Raw genomic sequence first — 20,167 nt, 5'->3', positions numbered from 1 at the left:
GATCTCTGCAGCTCTCCTGGACTCAAATGCTTTTTTTGTTGTTTAGCAAAAAAAAAAAAATTGATGAAGTGGTTGGTTATTTTGTGGAGATCTTCTTTTTTGAGGCGTCTTATAGTTCAGGCTAGAACTTACTATGTGGCTCAGGCTGACCTCAGACTCTTAGAAAGCCTCCTGCCTAGGCCTCCCAAAGGCTGGGATTGTGGACGTTAAGTCAACACCCACACCGTGTTGTTTGTATTTTCAGTTCAAATCCTCTCTTTTACAATGTCTGCTTCTTTACCTGTTTTTAATTTTAAAATTGTGAGGATTTGGACATGGATGGAGTAGGATGTTGGGGGGGATTTTTGAATACTGAAGATTCAGTTCAAGTTGGATTTTAGTTAAGAGAATCCAGAAAAAAAACTAAAACTTGAAGACAGAGGTAAGAGGGTTATAAATTCAAAGTTATCCTTCGCTATATAGCAAGGTCAAGGCTGGTCTATGTGACATGAGACCCTGTCTGCAAAAAAAGTCAGAAAGGCACAAACAAATAAAAAACCTACACTAACACCCAACAGGTGAGATGTTCTATTCCTAGCTTCTCATTAGTCAGGACCAATGAGGACTCCTCTCTCTCAGTTTCCATGGAGGGATAATGAGGTATAAAACTCATAACCTATAAGGTCTGTGATGCATTTTATGTAAAACTGCAAAGTGCCTAGGAAGAGAGAGGACATCAAAGCAAGAAACAATGGAGTCAGACACAAGAAGGAACTCAGTAATGAGAAATGCTCATAGTCACAGAAATGGCTTAATCTTGGGGCAGTTCAGATGGAATTACCCTGGAGAGTAAAAGATGAGTGGGGTGAAGGCTACCTCCCATCCCTCTAATGACTACCCAAGAAGAAAATTAGCCTGTGTGGATGCACAGTGCAGTAACTGATGCTTCTTAGGCTTTGGAGCCAGAGGGATGCGCATGGGACGTCCCAGCGTCAGGCCTCCTTCCCGGGGTGGCTCTGCTCATGCGCCTTCTTTGGTTTACTGGTCTTGAAATGGAAGTGTTACCGTTCAACTATGAAATGTCCCAATCAGGCTCATGTGTTGGAACACTGTTTCATCAGCTGGTGGCGCTGTTTCTAGAGGCTGTGGATCCTTAGGAAGTACCGTTTAGCCACATGAAGCTCTGAGCAGTGGGCTGAGGGCTTAACGGCCCAGCTCAGCGGTCAGGGAGCGGTCCTCCTGGTCTGCCGAGATGTGAGCAAGCAGCCAGATGTTTGCGCTGCCGCAGCCTGGGGTTGCCCCCTCACCATGCCTTTTCCATCACAATGGAGGTGTGGGCTTGACACATACCGACTGGAGCCTGGCACCATCAGCCAACAGGTACCCTTCCCTCTTCAACTGGCCTCTCGCCAGATATTGTTTGGCAGAGTTGAGGTAAGTTAAAGGGAATCGTGGTGAGCTAGGCAGAGCATTCTGCCACCTAGAGAAAATGTGTGCCAGGCGATATACACATAGTAGGTGCTCCATTTTTTAAAGCTTGGGTTGGCCTTTTCGTTTCCTTCTGCTCTTCTGAGCGCATGAGAAACCCCGGGGCGCTTAGCACTGGTTTCTATTACAGCTGAAAATGCATTCAGCGCTGGCGGGGAGTGTAGCTCCAATTCTCAGGGCGGAAAACAAACTCCATTGTCTGCTTGTTTATAGTCAGTGACATATAACCCATTATGTCTAGGACTGGCTGTGACTGCCCAGAGGGACAAAGCCACAGCTCTTTTCCAGAGGCCCCAAAAGGGACTCCTGTGTGCTCTGGGTTAAGCTGCAGTGTCTTTAGGACACCAATGTCGATGATTCTGTGGAATGAAAACACAGTCCAGATCCCAGGGAAATGCCCAGCACCCAAATGAGCCCTAGTGAATGGAGGGGGGGAGGTCACTTCAAAGTGCAGTCAAAGCCATCCTTCATCTTTGCATGTGTCTCCAATGTTTCCCATACTGCTTCTCTTGGGCCAGAAACAGACTTGAAAGATATATAATACTGGGAGCTTCCCAGGAGATGAGACAATGGCTTTGCTGTTGTAATGTGCTGTTGCTTTAACATATTTCATTAGTTTTAGAATTTCACATATTGTATTTTGAGCATGTCCACCCCCACTCTCAAGCCCCTCCCAGGTCTCTCCTCAATTCCCTATCTACCAAACTTTGTGTTCTCATTAAAAACAAAACAAAAACCATCATATCCAGTTATTGTTGCCTATGCGCCTCAGGTGTGTGGGCATCCCCTGAAGTGCATCAGACCTTCCAGGAACTGCACCCTTAAAGAAAGGTAGCTGTCTGTCACCACAGGTATCTGTCACCTACAACTCCTCACTAGGTTGGGACTTGGTGCCCACATGGATGGGGGCACCGTGCCGGGATTTTGTCTGGCATGACTTGACAGGCCTTGTCCGTGCTTTCCCAGTGGCTGGGAGTTCATGTGTTCAGCTGCCCTGTTGCGTCAGCAAAGCAGTTTCCTTATAGCAAGCGTCTGCGCCTGACTCTTACTGTCTTTCTTCCCACCCTGTAGTGGTCCCTGAGCCTGGGAGGCAGCAGGTGTGGTATAGATGATGTCCCATAGTCGCTTATTCTCTGCATCATGACTACTTGTGTTAATTGCTATCCATGACAAAAAGAAGCTTCTCTGACGAAGGCTGAGAAATGCTCTAATCTGTGGGTACAAAGGTAAATCCATAGAAGCGGTTAATACTATGTTCCCTTAGGAGAGTAATAGAGGCAGTTTCCCTACACTCCAGCCACAGTTCTTAGTCCTGATAACCGTGCCAGGCATGGGCTTTATCTTTCAGAGCAGAGTTTTATGAACCAAAGACAAGGACAATATACTGTTTTATGGTGTTGTATTTAGAAAATTTAAAGGACATTTGGGGCTAGGGCCTAAGTTCAGTCAGAAAAGCACTTGTCATGAAAGCATAAGGACCTAATTAGTCAAGTCCCAGTGTGGCCTTCTGACTCTGAAAAATAGGTGATCAGCTCCTGAGGGATGATACCTGAGGTCTATCTGCCCCCACATGTGGGGTATTTTGGATTTTTTTGTTTGGTTTTGTTTTATTTTGAGAACGGGTTTCTATGTGTAGCTTTATAGACCAGGCTGGCCTTGAACTCACAGAGATCCACCTGCCTCTGCCTCCCAAGAGCTCGGATTAAAGATATGCGCCACCAACGCCCGGCTTTCCACATATGTTATGGACATATACATACATACACCATGCATACATGTGTGTGAGCTCACACACACACACACACACACACACACACACACACACTTGGAAAGGGCATCGCACTCACACTTTTCCATAGGAACATGAATCCACTTACCCCATTTCCTCTGGACCATTCTATGCACTGGCAGGGCTGGCCGGGCTGGCTGGGGGAAAGGCTGGCAGGGATGGACATCCCTTATGATCACTAACAAAGAGGAAGAAAGCACTGGTAGAAGACCCTGCAGTCATCCACCGGCGCTGCCACCTGCACAGCTAGCTCATCTCTGAGCACTTGAGACTCTGGGAGCATTCCAGGTGCAGACGATCATGTCCTTCAAGTCGTCCTGCCCAGTTCTAGAAGGATCTCAGGAATGCTGGTGGTGACAGCAGTGGAATTCATGCAATCATCAGTTCATACTAACACTTGCCGTGTTGGCTAAGGACAGAAGGGGTCAAAGAGCAGATGTGGAGGCGAAGCAGACTACGTACACAGCAACCAGTGGCCAGAAATACAATTTAGAACCTTCTGCAAAATGATTAGAAGCCGATCTGTCTTATGATGAGTTGGTTACATTCCTGAGCCTGGGTCAGGAATGCAGCCCTCTCCACTGAGTCTGGGTCCTCAGTAGTGAGCAGAGAGGATGTTTTATATTCTCAGCACAAAGGAATAATATGTCTCAGGTGATATGGACACACACGCACATACACACACACACACACACACACACACACACACACACATATATATATATATATATATATATATACACACATATATATTAAAGTTACCCTGACCTTATCATTTTATAGTATATGCATGTATTGAAATGATATGTTGCACCAAAAACATAATTAATGTGTTAATTAAAATGTATTTAAAGCAAATTTTCTTTTGGAAAGTGTTTTAAACTACATGTATGTATTTGTTTGGTATGTGTGCTTTGCGTGTGGGGGGGGCATGTGCGTGCTGTGTCACATGTATGGGGTCAGTGGACAATCTGAAGGACTCATTTCTCTCTTTCTACCATGTGAGTCCTAAAATTTGAACTCAGGCTGTCAGGCTTAGCAGCAAGTGTCTTAACCCATTAAGTCCTCCTGCCAGCCTTTCAAATACAATTCCAACCTATAATATATAATACGTACAGGGCAGGGTCCTCAGATGCCTTGGGATAGCTAACATTATCAGCATGGGATTCTCTGGGGTTTTGATGAGCACCTGAGCACAGCATAACTTAGAATCTGGTTTCTAAACTTTAGGCCAAGGAGCTGGAGCTCTCCGTTTGGTGTCCCCAATGCACTTACTTAGTCAAGGGCTGAGGAAGTTCCTCAGCTGCGTTTAAATTTGCTACCAAACCATCAGATCTGATGTTCCACATATAGCAGGAGATCCCAGAGACCTAAATCAGTACAATGAAATTGTTTCAAAGCCACTAAATGGTCCCCTGGTGACCCGAGTTAATCAGATTTCACTAACAGCTTAACCACACTGTGGAAAAAGAGTTTGCATATGGGAGTCGCTGGTTTGTTGCGTTTCCATTTGATCTCTTTCTCCTTTGATGCAAAATGTTTCCCACAGGGAACTTTAAAAAAACTCTGACCATTTAATTTTGGTGAACAAAAAGAATTTTTTTATATATAAAGAAAAGCCTAAGTTGGTGTGCTTAACTCCAGACGCCGACTTTCCAAGGGTATGAATTTTGCTATTGGGAGATTTTCCTCCCTTGAGCTGTACAATAAAGTCTTTGTTGTTGAACATTCTATTAACCGCAACCCTCTAGTACCCAGCACATCTGTAACCCTCAAGTACAATCATTGTTGTTCATAATCATGACCCTGGGGCTCTGCGTGGTCTGAGATGCTGTGTGAACCATCAAAGAGAACATGTTAGCACTGGCTTGATTCCCCAAGCACATATCAGCCGACCATGGCGGGAAGGAGTCCGGAGAAAGGATTGGTAGAAGAGGAACTAAAGTGTATCCCAGATGTGCCACAGGCAATCCACTGTGGTAAGGAACATTCACCCTGCTTCAGCGGCACCCTCTCCCTCCCGCGGCAGCTTTCTTCCCAGCCATGTAGCTGCACTCATGTCCACATTTTCTGAAAATGCAGCAAAGTAAAGGCAAACATGGGGCATCCTGTTCTATTGCTTCTGTTTATATGAAATTTTATATTATTTGCAGAAATAGTTCCAAAGCTTCCAAAAATCTGAACTCGGGGCCTGGAGAGATGGCTCGGTTGGCGAAGTGCTTGTCACACATGCAGGAGGTTGTCTTCTGGCCCCCACACGTGCATACACACACGTGACCATGCACACACAACTGCTCACACACACACACCAAACTAATCTGAGCTTTTATGGGAGTTGTTGAGGCAACCTTTGCATTTGGTGGCTTCTATGAAATGATTCTCATCTGCTGACCACACAGCACACTCTGCAGACACTGACAGGTCTCGGGATGGGCAGGGACCACCTTCGCATGGATTGCTTCCTGTGAAGTGTCGGATGAGAAAAACGGGCAGCAAAAGGAGACCGACACCAAGAGAGCTAGGTTTATGATCAACCGGCCAGGCATCTAAAACTCAAGTTCACTTCTTAACTGTGGCGCTGCCGGAGAAAGGCTCTGGTGGGTTGGCTCGTTCTGCCCGTGGAAGGTTAGGGTGAAGTGGATTCAACTATCACCTCAAGCTGGGACGGACAAATGATGTGCCAGGAGCTGATTTGCTTGTGGTGGAAACTGATTCCAAATGGGGAAGAATAAGATAGAACTCCATGCCTGATGACCAGGAAGAGACCTTCACATCAAAATGGAGCACATGACTGAAGAAACAACAGCAGGATCAGGACATCACGATTTCCATCCATACACATAAGCCAATTTCCTTAGGAAGAAGTTTCCAGAGGCCTGGATACAGTTTCCCTCCCATGGTCTACACACTTACCTCACACTCAGTTTTAAAACTGAGTATTTCTATCCATAATTACATTTCTTCATTTCCCATTTTATATTTCAAAAGGACTATTATGTTTATTGGGAAAAATGCCTAGTTTCTAAGATACTGTGTGTATCTTAGGTATATGATGCGTTTTCTGTAGGCATCATATATAACACAACTTAATCTTATATCTGCCTCGGTTCCTACCTGTGATGGAATATGGGACTTCTCAAATCTTCCTACTTTCATACCCCCCACCCAGCACTCTGTATCACCCCTATCGTTTTAATGTTTCTACTGGAATGTCACTGCCATATGTTGTTTGTTTGTTTGTTTTTAGAAACAGGGTTTCTCTATGGCTTTGGAGGCTGTCCTAGAACTAGTTCTTGTAGACCAGGCTGGTCTCGAACTCACAGAGAATCCCCTGCCTCTGCCTCCTGAGTGCTGGGATTAAAGATGTACACCACCAATGCCTGGCTGCCACTGCCATCTTTTAGGACAACTCTCTCTAAGTGTGCGATGTGCTTGGATAGGCATCATTCCTGATCTTGTTTTATTATGCTAGCAGCACTTCCAACACATCAAAAAGTCCTTGGGGTGATCACATTTGCAAGATATCTTAGGTAAGAACTTCTATATCCTTTGGTAGGAGCCAGAGGCTCCAGTGATGAGGTCGTTTACAACAAGGGTAGAACCAGGAAATCAACTGGGACCGATTGTGATTGGGTTACTCATCTTCCTGTTGTTTTATGGGACTCCGGGCTTCTGAAATCATCAGAGACACAAATGTACAGAAAGGTGTGTTTTGGCCTATATCTTTACCTTCCAGAAAGTTATGGTGTTCAGGGCAGGGAAGTCTGATTTATAGTAACATAATTTTCCTACTCCCTTTCTCGTAGTCCCTGGGAGTTTTCCTGGAACTCTTCAGGATAAATTTCCTGTTGTTGTATTTCTGAAATGCAAACTGAAATTTGTTGCCCACTTGACTGTGCTTTCACAGTATTCCATTGTCACGTCAGCGCCACAAGCAACTCCAAGGTATCAGGAAAAGAGAGACAAGACGTCCAGCTGTTTGTACTAATAGAATGCATGTGTTGCCTTTATTGCCAGGAGAATGTGTGTGTGTGTGTCTTCATTGCAAGTGCTAAGAGGTCTCTCCCTTGTAGGAGGGAGGAGCTTTTTATACAAGTTTACAGCACAGTGGAAAAAACCCCAGGTAGAAGAGATCGTTGTTTTCCTCCTGCTGGATGTTGATGTCAGAGGGTCAAGGCCAGGGCAGTAAGCCAGGACTAGAAAACAGAAAGCACTTGGACTGGAAAACAAGTTGCACTTGTAGGCTGACCAGCAACTCACAGAGACCCCATGGGGCTGGGGCCCAACATCTCCCCCCTTCTTTATATATAAATTAGCACCTATCTCAGGTGACTAGGCCGTTAATGTCAATCTTGATACAAACAAACATTTATAAACAATATTTGGGAATGTGGGCGTCGTTCTTTCCAAACTACTTCCTGCTGTTAAGGGGCGCTGAAATACCATGGGGATCAGGACAAAAAAACAAAAACAAAACAAAACCCAGAAACCTGCTGAAGTTCTTGTTTTTGTGGTCTGTAAGGCTGTATCATCTCAGCTGTTTTAGGTGTTGGATCACCTGGGCCACTGCTTCAGGTGGTCTTGCTTCATCAAACCATACTAGTCTGGAAGGAACCCACAGCTTTTTATGTTCTGTGGAAACAAAAGCAGAAATTCTTTTTCCAAGTAACCTGTCCTTATATTTAAATTTAGAAGTCAAAGCATTTTCAAAACATGTAAGTTGAATTAATTTAGCAACATTAATAATCAATTGTCTTTTAGCAGTTTTTGTTTCTTTCTCAGCAATTAAACAATTTAAAGACAACACAACTGTACACAGTATCCAGACTCTGTGTGTATTTTCCATTCTATATACTTTTATCTTTTCCTTTTCTTTTACTTAATACCAGTACCTCCTTTATTAACTGTTATCAATTTTCAATTTACCCACTTTTAATCCATCCTCCAACTGAGGGTGATCTCTCAGGGTCCCCTTACTTTCCTGACCTTGGTGTCAGGCGAAGGCCTGGAGATTTAACCCAATCCACCCTCCAACCTAGGGTGATCTCTCAGGTTCCCCTTTCTTTCCTGACCTTGGTGTCAGTCGAAGGCCTGAAGATTTAATCCAATTAATTTTACTGTTAGAAGTTTAGGTACCTGTTTTTAATTCTTTTCTTTCTCCAGTCTCTCCTTTCCGAGTCTTCTATCTGGCCAATCTTTCCCAGTCTTTCCAAGTCTCTCTGGATCTCAGTGGATCGTTCAATTGTGGCGGGAGCACCACAAGCAACTCCAAGGTATCAGGAAAAGAGAGACAAGACGTTCCATGTCACCTTCACCCTTGGGAATGACTCTCCTGGAGAACTGTGACAAAATTACTGACCTTAAATAGCAACTTAAAGAAGGAAGGGTTTCTTATGGCTTACAGTTTGAGAGTACAGTCCATCCTGGCAGAGAAGTCATGGTGAAAGGAGCCTGAACCACTGGTCACACGGCATCCATATTCAGGTAGTGAGACATCTGCTCACACTGCATCCATAGGTAGTGAAATATCTGCTCACACTGCATCCAAGGTCGGGTAGTGAGACATCTGCTCACACTGCATCCAAGGTCGGGTAGTGAAATATCTGCTCACCCTGCATCCAAGGTCGGGTAGTGAGACATCTTCTCACACTGCATCCGTAGCCAGGTAGTGAAACATCTGCTCACACTGCATCCAAGGTCGGGTAGTGAAACATCTGCTCACACTGCATCCAAGGTCGGGTAGTGAAACATCTGCTCACACTGCATCCAAGGTCGGGTAGTGAACATCTGCTCACACTGCATCAATAGTTGGGTAGTGAAACATCTGGTCATACTACCACCACAGTCATATGGCAAAGAGATGAATGCTGTCTCTTTCTCCTCTTGTTTCAGCCTAGGGTCTCACCCTAGGGAATGGTGCCACTGTATTTAGGATTGGTTTTCCTATTTCAGTGAACTCAATCTAGAAACTCCCTTCCAGACCCTCCCGGAAGTTTGTTGCCCAGGTGACGCCAGCGCCTGATACACCGACAGTCAGTACAAGCCCTCTCCCCCTGCTTGGTGTGCTGTTCAGATCCCTTTCTGAGACTGGCAGAGTATGCAAAGAGGCTGCCCCAGTCCTCTTCCCCGTGACCTGGAAACGCTGTCCTGGGCTTTCTCTCCCCTTTGAGTCTGTGGCCACATCTTGTTCAGGCAGCCACAGCTGCTGTGAGCTCATGAGGGCAACAGCCACATCATGTCCAACAGACGCATCTCGCAGTCCCTCCCCCACCAGCTCATCCACCCTTTCCTTCCTCTCTGTGGCAGTGTCCATGAGCCTTGAATGGGGAGAGTAAACCACTAAGTTTGGGGGAAATTTGTTATGCAGTGCTAGATGACTGAAACTCAAGCCAAGCCTATTGTTCATTAAATCCATAAATAAATAACTTCTCTTTCCCAGGCTGTATTTGAGGCCACGCTTTAAGCCTCTGCATTTGTTCAAGACTGCCTGGCCGATCAGCTCACACAGTCTACATCTGTCTCAACTGCGCTGATAGCCATGTAAGCCATTGCTTCTCAAAGTCTCTGTTCGGACGATCGCTACTTGTCATGGTTTGTCCGAGGGAAGTTGGCTCTTCCAATCGTCTCAGGAAGGACCTCTTCCTTATGCACACGTGAAGGATCACTTATGACAAAGCATCCAGGGAACTAACCTTCTCCTGTGACCATTCCTGGACCTGGTTTTATCTGGCGGATGCTATCTTTCTTCGAGAGATATCTTGGCAACCATATTCAGAACTTCATCTTTTCCTGGAGGCATCATTTTTCCCTGAGGTAGAGGCTCATGTTTAAATAAATCAGCTCCCCGATTTCTCTGATTTATTTCACCTTTGATCGTGGGTTGCTTATCTAGCAAAGTTTTAGAATATCCCAGTGTTATCATTCTTGTTGCCAAAAAAGAGTTTTGTTATGTCTCTATTTCTGTGTTTTATTAGCATGGAGGAGTTCACCCTCACACTTGAAAAATTTCAAAAAGGTTATGAACTGCCTGTTGATATCTTTCCATAATCCTGCCATTGGCCTCCATGAAGTGTTCAAGGACTTCCTTCTCCATTTTTGGAGACAGCTATTTTCTGAAGCCTAGGAATCTGTGAGGAGTCCATTGTGATGTGCAATCTCTATCATACAAGCTCAGCCCACAGCAAACTCCTTGAAAACCAGGATGAGGAGGACAAGTCTAAATTAGGTGCAATTTTGGCAACTATTTTAAAACATGTTCTAATTTTTAAAAGAATAAAATTAATAACAATTAGTTTATACATTCTTTTGAAAGTTGGACACATCCAAGTCCAAAAGTATTAGGCTGATGACAGCTGCTTTGGTGATGTGACTTACTGCCTTGTAGCAAAGTTCACTCTGCAAACACTTTGATGCTGTGTTTATCGGGCCACATGGTCACAGCATCAAGGCAGAGAACAGGAATTCCATGTCATCTTGATGAATGAGACAAAGTCCAGGGCAAAAGAGGTTTGCTGAGCTGAAGCCCTTTTCTTCTAAAAATTCATTTTGTCTTTACTTTAGTACATGCGTATGGATATATTGCCTGCACGTATTTAGGTGCACCGTGCGAACACAGTGCCAAGGTAGCCAAAAGAGTGCATTATATCCCCTAGAACTGGAGTTATAAACAGGTATACGACACCATGTGGGTGCTGGGAATTGAACCAGGATCTTATGAAAGATGAGCCAGTGTTCCTCATAGCTAGGCCATTTCTCCAGCCCCTGCCATCTGTTTCTCTGCATGTCCTGGCATAGCTGCAGGATTGGGCCGCCATCCCCAAACTGTGGGACACAACCAGGCAATAGGAGATTAAGGTATGGAAAGCCCTTGGATATCACAAACTCGTAGTCCCCCGGAGACTCCCAAAGTCAAGATGGCACGTCTGAGTTGCAGTGCTGGTGGTCCTGCAGAGCCTGCCCTTGTAGGGAATCGGTGGGGCTTATTCAGAATCTGTGGGTGGGTTGGCGAGTGTAGTGGTTTGAATGAGGAATGTCCCCCATAGGCTTGTGTATCTGAACACTTGGACCTCAGAGGGTGGCTCTGTGGGGGAGAATAGGGATCCTTTAGGAGGCGGAGACTTGCTGGAGGAGATACATAGGCTCTGAGGGTTTATAATCTGGCCACACTTTCTGCACTCTCCTCTCTGTCTGTCTGTCTCTCTCTCTCTCTTCCTCTCCCTCTCTCTCTCTCTCCCTCCCTCCCTCCCTCTCTCTCTCTCCCTCTCTCCCTCCCTTCCTCCTTCTCTCTCTTTCTCTCCCTCTCTCTCTCTCCCACCCTCCCTCCCTCCCTCCTTCCTAACCCTAACCCTCTCCATGCCATCCCTGCCTTTGACTGTCCTTCTGCAACCACAAGCCCAGATAAACTCTTTCTTCCCTGAGTAGCATTCAGTTGTGGCTTTTATCACAGCAACAGAAAAGTAGCTAACGCCAAGCAATGGCAATCAGGAGACATGTCCACGTCCACATTCTTACTTCACCATGAGCTATGAAATAAACCAAACCTCTCAACTGAGCCTGACCACAGCCCATAGCTGCCTTACACATTCAGAAATTCAGGAAACCAAAGTTGAGAGAGTTTAAATAACTGGCCCATGGTCTACACGTCCTCTGCTATAGGAGGGTTAACCTGGGACGTGAATTCTCGCTCTGCTGATGGGGAAACCTTACCCCCACATGTAGGGCCACTCTTCAGGCAAAGACAAGACTGTGTGCTCGGCATCAGTCCCAGGCCCCACTCTTAAAACCTGCAGGTAGCTAACCCTATGCATTCCCAAGTAACTGGATACGGGAATGTGAACCAGGAAGGAGAAACTCACCCGGCAATGGGCAGATGATGAGTAGATTTTACCCTTAGCTGCTTTGGGCACATACATTCTATCCTGCACCCTCACATAATATCTGACAGGTGTTGAAGTCTTTGTTGTGCGGTGAGTGGTAATGATGATGGCAGTCATAAAATTTATATGCCATGAGAGATTCACATACACCTTATAGCTAATAAACTCTTTGCATATTCAAAGCAACCTGAGGGGCAGGTGCTTCCCATATTGCACACGAGAAGTCGGCCAGGCCAGGCAGGGGTGCAATAAGCAGCTTGCACAGCTAGCAGATGTAATGATCTAAAATCAAACCAAGGCCTGAGATGGCTGAGTGGGCAAAGGCACGTGCCTGTCAAGCCAGAGCTTGATCCCCAGGACCCACAGGGAGAAAGAGAGCAGACTCTTTCGGTTGTCCTCAGACCTCTGCACACGCTCCATGGTATATGGGCACTCCCTCTCACACGTGTGTGCGCGTGCGTGCGACACACACACGTTAATTAGCTAATTAATTAACTGATACAACAAAAATACCCACAACTGACTAGTGGGTATATGACTAGATTTGATTACCAAAAGACTGGAGATTTTATTTAAAGTTGGCAAATTTTATGAAATAAAAATTAAACCCAAAACCTGCTAGAAAATTGAAAGGTCCTAAGAAGGCAACCAACCCACTGAATATGGAGTGTAAGCTTGAAGGACATGTCAGGAATGATGGCAATGTCCCTGGCCAGGCCGGCATGCAGGAGAACAGTGCTATAAGATAATATTTGGAAGAGAAGAGTTGGAGTTTAGCCTCCACTACATTAATTCTCAGCAGGCTGTTGAATACTTAAGTGGAGATTTCCAGTACAGCTGAGTGAACTGTCCAGAGGTCATAGAAGGGACAGGAGTGGGGTTTTCCACCTATCAGAGTGAGCATAGGGGCTGAGCGTGCTGATAGCCACACTGGAGGGAATCTGCGTCTGATAGCCCGTGGAGGGGGCTTCCTGCAGTTCAACTACCTGGGAATGGTTTGCTGACAGCAGACTTCCCTGGAGTTTCACTACAGTGTAAATCAAAAAACGCCCCCCACTGTGCTGGGTAGATGGCCCAGTGGGAAACAGAGCTTGCTGAGCAAGCATGAGGATCTGAGTTCAAATCTCCAGCAGCCATGGCTGCAGGTGCACCTGTAACCCTCGTGATGTCAGGGGTAGACAGGAGGACGCATGGGGCTTGCTGGCTTGTCTCAGAGAAATGAGGTGGATTACCTTCTCTGGCATTGGAGTATGAATGTGTGGGTATGTGCATCTTACACACACACACACACACACACACACACGCACACGCACATGCATGCACACGTGTGCCATATGATACCCCCCTCAGTGTCCCTCACAGTTCATGTTTTGAATGTTGTCCCCCAGATGGTGGCGCTGTTTTGGAAGGTTGTGGAGCCTTTAGTGGGTGGGGCGTGGCTGATAGAAGTAGATCAGCGGGCGGGGCTTTGAACAGTTTAGGGCTCCCTGGCCACCACGCTTTGAGGAACCCCATACATGATCCCACTGCTAGGCATTTCAGGGTCCGTGTGGTAATAGGAGACGACATCCACAGTTTTCCATTTCTTCTTTCTTCAAGTTCGGGGTCTTTGAAGTTGGCTTCAGAATCTCAGAAGTAATCAGTAGAATTGTTTAATGCAGCCTGGAGGAGCCCTTTTCTTCTGCCACGTAACTGGAAGCCGAGCTGCAGCCCAGTGAGTGTCTGCGGATGTGGGTGACGCGCTGAACTTCAAAGACGTCCTGAAAGTGTTCAAAGGCTGACTTCAGGAACTTTGTATGCTGTCCTGGGTCTCCCATAGCCTTCAGCATATAGACTCTGAGGTTAAGGAAGAACTAGAAAATTCACTGACCCGGAACTAGAGAGAGGGCCCAGTAGTTGAAATCTCTTGCTGTTTTCATAGAAGACCCAGGTTCAGTTTCCAGACCTAAGTCAGGTGGCTCTCAACTGCCAGTAATTCTAGCTCCAGGAGGATCTGCCGCCCTCTTCTGGCCTCTGTAAGCACCTACACTCAGGTGCATACGCATACACACCCAGTGAAAAATTAATAAATATATTGTTTTTAAAACCCAGAAAACTCTGGGACTGGAGAGATGGCTCAGAGGTTAAGAGTACTGACTGCTCTTCCGAAGGTCCTGAGTTCAATTCCCAGCAACCACATGGTGGCTCACAACCATCTATAATGAAATCTGGTGCCCTCCTCTGACTGGCATGCAGACAGAACACTGTATACATAGTAATAAATAAAATATTTTTTTTTTTTTTGGTTTTTCGAGACAAGGTTTCTCTGTATTGTTTTGGAGCCTGTCCTGGACCTAGCTCTTGTAGACCAGGATGGCCTCGAACTCACAGAGATCCGCCTGCCTCTGCCTCCTGAGTGCTGGGATTAAAGGCGTGCGCCACCAACGCCTGGCTCATAGTAATAAATAAAATCTTTAAAAAAAAAAAACAGAACACTCAGCTGGGCAGTAGTGGCGCATGCCTTTAATCCCAGCAGAGGCAGGTGAATCTCTGTGAGTTTGAGACCAGTCTGGTCTACAAGAATGAGTTCCTTAGGACAGGCTCCAAAGCTGCACAGAGAAATCCTGTCTCAAAAAATAAAAAACCCAGAAAAGTCACTGACCTGATAGATTAAGGAAAGCCTGGATGATGCTGTTGGTATGCCACTATAAATAGGCCCTCAGCTGGGAGGAGATTTAGGGAAATTGTTCAGGCCAAAAGAGCTTCTTTTTTTGTCTCAAGAGACATTGGTTCCTTGGGTTTCTTTTTAAAGTGTGCATTGGTCACTTCAAGTCACTTTCACTCTGGTTCCCCAAGGGGTGTGGCAAGTCTTTTTAGATGCCATTAAGGTACTGTGCAATGCTTTGCAATGGGTCCCAGGTAACACAGAAGTAGGCAGGTCCTCGGGGCCATTCGCTACCCTCCCTGCCAAGTGAGAGTGCAGGTCGGGGAGGCTGAGGAGGGTCTGAGCAGCAAAGCAGAGAAGAAAGGTACCATGCCACTCTGTGGTCAGAGGGAAGAATCGCGCTGACTGACAGGGACCAGTGGCTCACGAGGCTTTGGGGAAGCCAATGAGGAGGTTAAAGGGCAGCCATTGAAGTGAAAAGAGAGACAATGTATGTCCCTGTGTGTGTGTGTGTGTGTGTGTGTGTGTGTGTGCTCATGAGTGTATCAGTGAATGTAAACATGGCTGTGTGTACCCGTTCTTGTGTATACGTGTTCTTGCACAAATGTGTGTGTGTGTGTGTGTGCAAAGGTCAGAGGTCAATGTCTGGTGTAGTCTTCACTGAGTCAGGGTCTCTTGCTGGACACAGAGCTCACTGCGTTGGCTAGACTGACTGGCCGGCTAGCCCTGGGGATCTACCTGGACCCACCTCCTCAATGCTGGAATTCCAGGCACTCCCTGCTGTGCCTGCTTTGGTACAGATGTTGGGAACTGCATTCAGGTCTTCATACTTGCACAGTAATCTCTTTATCAACTGTCTCCCCAGCCCCAAGACAGCATGCTCTAGTGATGTGTGAACACCCGCGCGCTCACACATTGAAGGAGACTCTATGAGGCCACAACGCCTTGCTCCTGGTGACCCACAGCAGCCTGGTGAGAGAGGACTGGAAGGGTTCTGTAATCAGACAGGAGAAAGAGTCCACAGTGTGCTTTGTGTAGCTGATTTGTGTGGGCTCTGGCTAAGCTTTAAATAAAATATCGTCCAGAAGGTTTGCTCTCAAGGAGAAGCAACTCCCAATGTCCTCAAGTAGAATGCTGGCTGGAGCCTTCCGTGACCTGGAGGAAAGGGTTACTACCACAGCTGAGCCCACGGTCACAGTACACTGAGCCTGCACCAACGCCAGTGACACTAAGCTGGCCTCCAGAGACACCCTTTGAGGATTGTCCCCTACATGCAAATGTCACCAGAAAGCAACATTCACAATCACTCTGGAAAGTTCTTTTCCCTTTAGCCTTCAAAAGGAGTCTGTTTCACCAGAAATCCAAGGTTTTGGTTTCGTTTTGTTTTTGCTCAAGGTATTATATTATTTTTAAATGATTTATTTCAGCTTTTCCAAACCTGTGAGTCACGACCCCTTTGGGAGTTATACAACCCTTTCACATGGGTAGCCTAAGACAGTGGGGAAACACAGATATATACATTATGATGTATAACAGTAGCAAAATTACAGTTATGGAGTAGCAACAAAAATAATTTGTGGTTCCACAACATGAGGGACACAGCACTGTCTGCTCAGCGGAACACACATGAACGTACAATCACACAACACTGTCTACTCCACAGAACACATGTGAACATACGATCACACAGCACTGTCTGCTCCACAGAACACATGTGAACATACGATCACACAGCACTGTCTGCTCCACAGAACACATGTGAACATACGATCACACAGCACTGTCTGCTCAGTGGAACACACGATCACACAACACTGTCTGCTCCACAGAACACATGGCCACACAGCCACTGCCTGCTCCATGGAACACATGATCACTGTCTCAGCTTGTTCCTCCATGTGAAGGTTGGCCATGGTATATAAAATCAGATTCTTTTTTTGTTGTAAGAATAATGATTGTACTGTAAAATAGAAGGCGCAACTTATAAATTATTCAAAGCAGGTTTGCAAAGACTATAGTCATTTTTATTTATCTTAACTGAGGGATCTGTTTTCTGTTGCTGTGGGTAAATATGCATACTTTCTGTTAGCTATATTTCTAAGTTAAAGAATAATGGCATCGGTAGCATGAATTCTAATTGGTATTCCTAATAAAAACCCAGAGTCAGCTCTCCTGGGGTGAAAGCTGAAAGATCAGAGAAGCAAGGCAGGTGCTAGAGTTCTTACCTCTACCAATGCTCAGACCAAAGGGTGCTGTCCTCAGATTGCATCTCAGACTGAACCCTCAGACTGCATGCCTCAGACAGATGCCTCAGACTGCCATGAGCTCCTGTCTCCCCCCACCTTATATTCCTCTCTGCCCAGCCATAGCCCTTCCGGTCACCATCTCCTGGGATTAAAGGTGTATCACTCCAAGTGCTGGGATCACCTTTGTGTGATCTTTTAGACTGGATTAAGGGTGGCCTTGAACTAACAGAGATCCATCTGCCTCTGTCTCTGGAGTGCTGGGATTACAGATGTGTGTCACCGCTGCCTGGACTCCATGGCTAATGAGTGTGACTAGCTTTGCACTCTGATCTTCAGGCAAGCTTTATTTATTAGATCATAAACAAAATATCACCACAGGCATCCATGTTTTATACCATGCCTCAGTCACTGCACCTCTTGAGATTGGTTTCTGTGCAATGCAGAAATGAACTCATATATTGCTGCTGATGTGTGATATCTATTACAATATATAGCGCAGGTCGTGTGTGTGTGTGTGTGTGTGTGTGTGTGTGTGTGTTCATGTGTTTGCAAGTAAATTTATGTGTAAGCATGAGAAGGCCAGAGGTCAGCTGTGGGTGTTAACCTTCAGAACAAGGTCTCTCAATGGCCTGGAACTCGCCAGGTAGGTGAGGCTAGGCTGGTAGCAGAGATCTACCCATCTCTACCTCCCCAGAGCTGATTACAAGCACCCACCACCACAGCTTCTAGAATAAGTAATCTAGATTTTTTTGTAAAGACTAACATTAATAATTAAATAATGTTTTATTTGTTTGTTTGCTTGGTTTGTTTTTTTGAGACAGGGTTTCTCTGTATTGGTTTGGAGGCTGCCCTGGAACTCTCTCTGGGGACTAGAGTGGCCTTGAACCCACAGAGATCTGCCTGCCTCTGCCTCCCGAGTGCTGGGATTAAAGGCGTGCGCCACCAATGCCCGCCCGGCATGATTGTGTTTTAAAAGTTCAAGTGTGATTATTTATGGATCTAACATATGTGTGTGTCTGAACAAGAGCATGTGGGTATGCGCAGGTGAGTACAGATACCTGAGAAGTCCTGCAGGGGGCAGCAGATCCCCTGGAGCTGGTGTCACAGGTGGTTGTGAGCTGCCCATGAGGGTGCTGGGAGCTGAGCTTGAGTCCTGTGCAAAGCACTGTGTGCTCTTAACCACAGAGCTGTTCCTCGGGCCCCTCCTCAGGCACAGCATTCTTACAATTTTTACTTAAGTAACTCTTTCCATTTAGTTTACACACTGAGGGTACTGCCCCCTCCCTCCTCTCCTCCCTCCTCCTACTCACCTACCCCCTCCTCTTAGTCTCCTCCCCCATCTCCACTCAGAAAGAGGTGCCATGCTTTGTCCAGGCTAAACACTTCAGACGAACATCTGAAAGCAACTTTTAGTGAATCCCTAAACAGCAGCAGCAGGGAGAAGGCTGTTAGTGTGAAATCCACAGAATGGATGGATGTTCTCAGCTCAGTGCAAACACCTCGTAGAGTCCAGTGGCAAGGCAGCTGCCTCGGGCGTCTGAGGCAGCCGACCCTGTGGAGGAGTCGTGCTGGCCTACGTCTGACCCACGGCAGAACAGTCACCTTGAGGTCCTTGGTGTGCGGCCAGTAGCAGCAACTACTGTGCTGGCTCCTAGTATAAGTGCCACTAAAAACGGCATCACCGGCACTGGAGAGGTGGCTCAGCCGTTAAGAACTCAGGCCGCTTTGCGGAGGACAGGAGGCTGTTCCCAGCACCACTGGGCACCTCACAACCACCTGTGACTCCAGATCCAGGGGATCAAAGCCCTCTTCTGGCCGTGGTGGACACTCGCAGCCATACTCCCTCATGACACATGCACAGGACTAAATACTAAAACTAAGTCTTAAAAGTCCAGAAAGTTGTATAAGTGTGTTTACAGAAAGAGTTAAACATCCCTAGCCGCTGTCATGAAAATCCCAGATCTGGTCTACTCAGCTCCGGAGTCTTTTATACACTGAATTATGTGACAAACTCTAAACCCACTAGCAAAGTCTCCAGCCTTTGGGAAAGAGTAACTGGGATCTCTAAACAACACTACAATGGCTTAAACTCAGGTCAGAGGTGTAGCCCAGAGATATTTTGAAGTTTACACATGTCAGTGTGTGTTTACATGACACGGGCAAGCCACTTCACCCTAGAAAGGACAGGAGTGAAGGAAGAGAGAGTGTTTGCAACCCGGGAGCAGTCCCCCAGGTGCTTCCTGGCTCCCCAGGAACTGAATGTATGATGCTCCCTCTTGGGGAGTGTGCTCGATGGGACTAGCGAGGGTTAGGAAAGGGGCGGGGTTTGGGGAGGGTGCCACAGGCTGGGTAGAAGCCCTTCCTTTAGCTCTAAGGGGAGGGGATGAAAGCCCCAGGACTGGAGGGAGAGCTGCCACCTGAAGTTGGCTCAAGTGCTAGTGATTGACTTTCAAACCCCTGAAAAGCCATTCTAACACGGGACAAAGAAGGCAGATGGCTATCTAATTGATAATTTATCAAGGTTCATTCTTTCAAAATTAAGAAGTTGGCTCCTGGATTCATCAACTGCTCCCCATGCAGTGGGAGAAGACTCACCCATTTAACAGTGCGCTCCTGTCTTTCCAGTGAGCTGTCAGACCCCTCTTCTGTTGCTTTCAATTCAAATGCTAATTTACTTCTTTATTACCCTGGGAAACTTGTAGCTATCTATTTTTTTTCACCTGAAGAAAAGGGGGCTCAGAAATCCAAACAGGGACACTGCCCTTGCTTCTCACTCTTCTGTTGAGAATCTGGCCCATCTGGTTGTCTCTTTGGTGAGAGAATTGGAGGGAGAACAATAATTTCACCATGGAAACACCAGCCTCAAGTGAAAAGTCCTGAATGTGTAGAGCTTGCCTTGATTCTTCACCATTAGTTAGGACTCATTCATTCTGACACGTAGAAGTCTCTGATAGCTAGCTAAGACCGCACTGGTAGATATAAATTCATAAACAGGACACAGTGACAGCTCTTCAATGGTCCCAGGCTGAAAGAAGGCTGCACACATGCAGGCAGCCTTAAGGCGACAGCAGACACCAATGCCAGAGGATGCATAAGATGTATGAAAGAGAGTTGCTAGCTTTGCCCCGGTGACAGGAAGGCGTTT

The 20,167-nt window shown here is 46.3% G+C and overlaps 1 long non-coding RNA gene across 1 annotated transcript; it reads left to right on the top strand.

Moving 5' to 3' along the window:
* The first annotated feature begins 1,358 nt into the window (after positions 1 to 1,358).
* LOC121133251 lies at positions 1,359 to 14,183 on the top strand. The gene is made up of 3 exons (XR_005870060.1): positions 1,359 to 1,413; positions 9,696 to 9,796; positions 13,732 to 14,183. It is a non-coding gene; the product is annotated as an uncharacterized LOC121133251 (long non-coding RNA).
* Positions 14,184 to 20,167: the final 5,984 nt, after the last annotated feature.

This window comes from Mesocricetus auratus, unplaced genomic scaffold, assembly GCF_017639785.1.
Source record: "Mesocricetus auratus isolate SY011 unplaced genomic scaffold, BCM_Maur_2.0 Super-Scaffold_100021, whole genome shotgun sequence".
Taxonomy (NCBI): Eukaryota; Metazoa; Chordata; class Mammalia; order Rodentia; family Cricetidae; genus Mesocricetus; species Mesocricetus auratus.
This window is presented reverse-complemented; position numbering and strand designations above follow the sequence as displayed.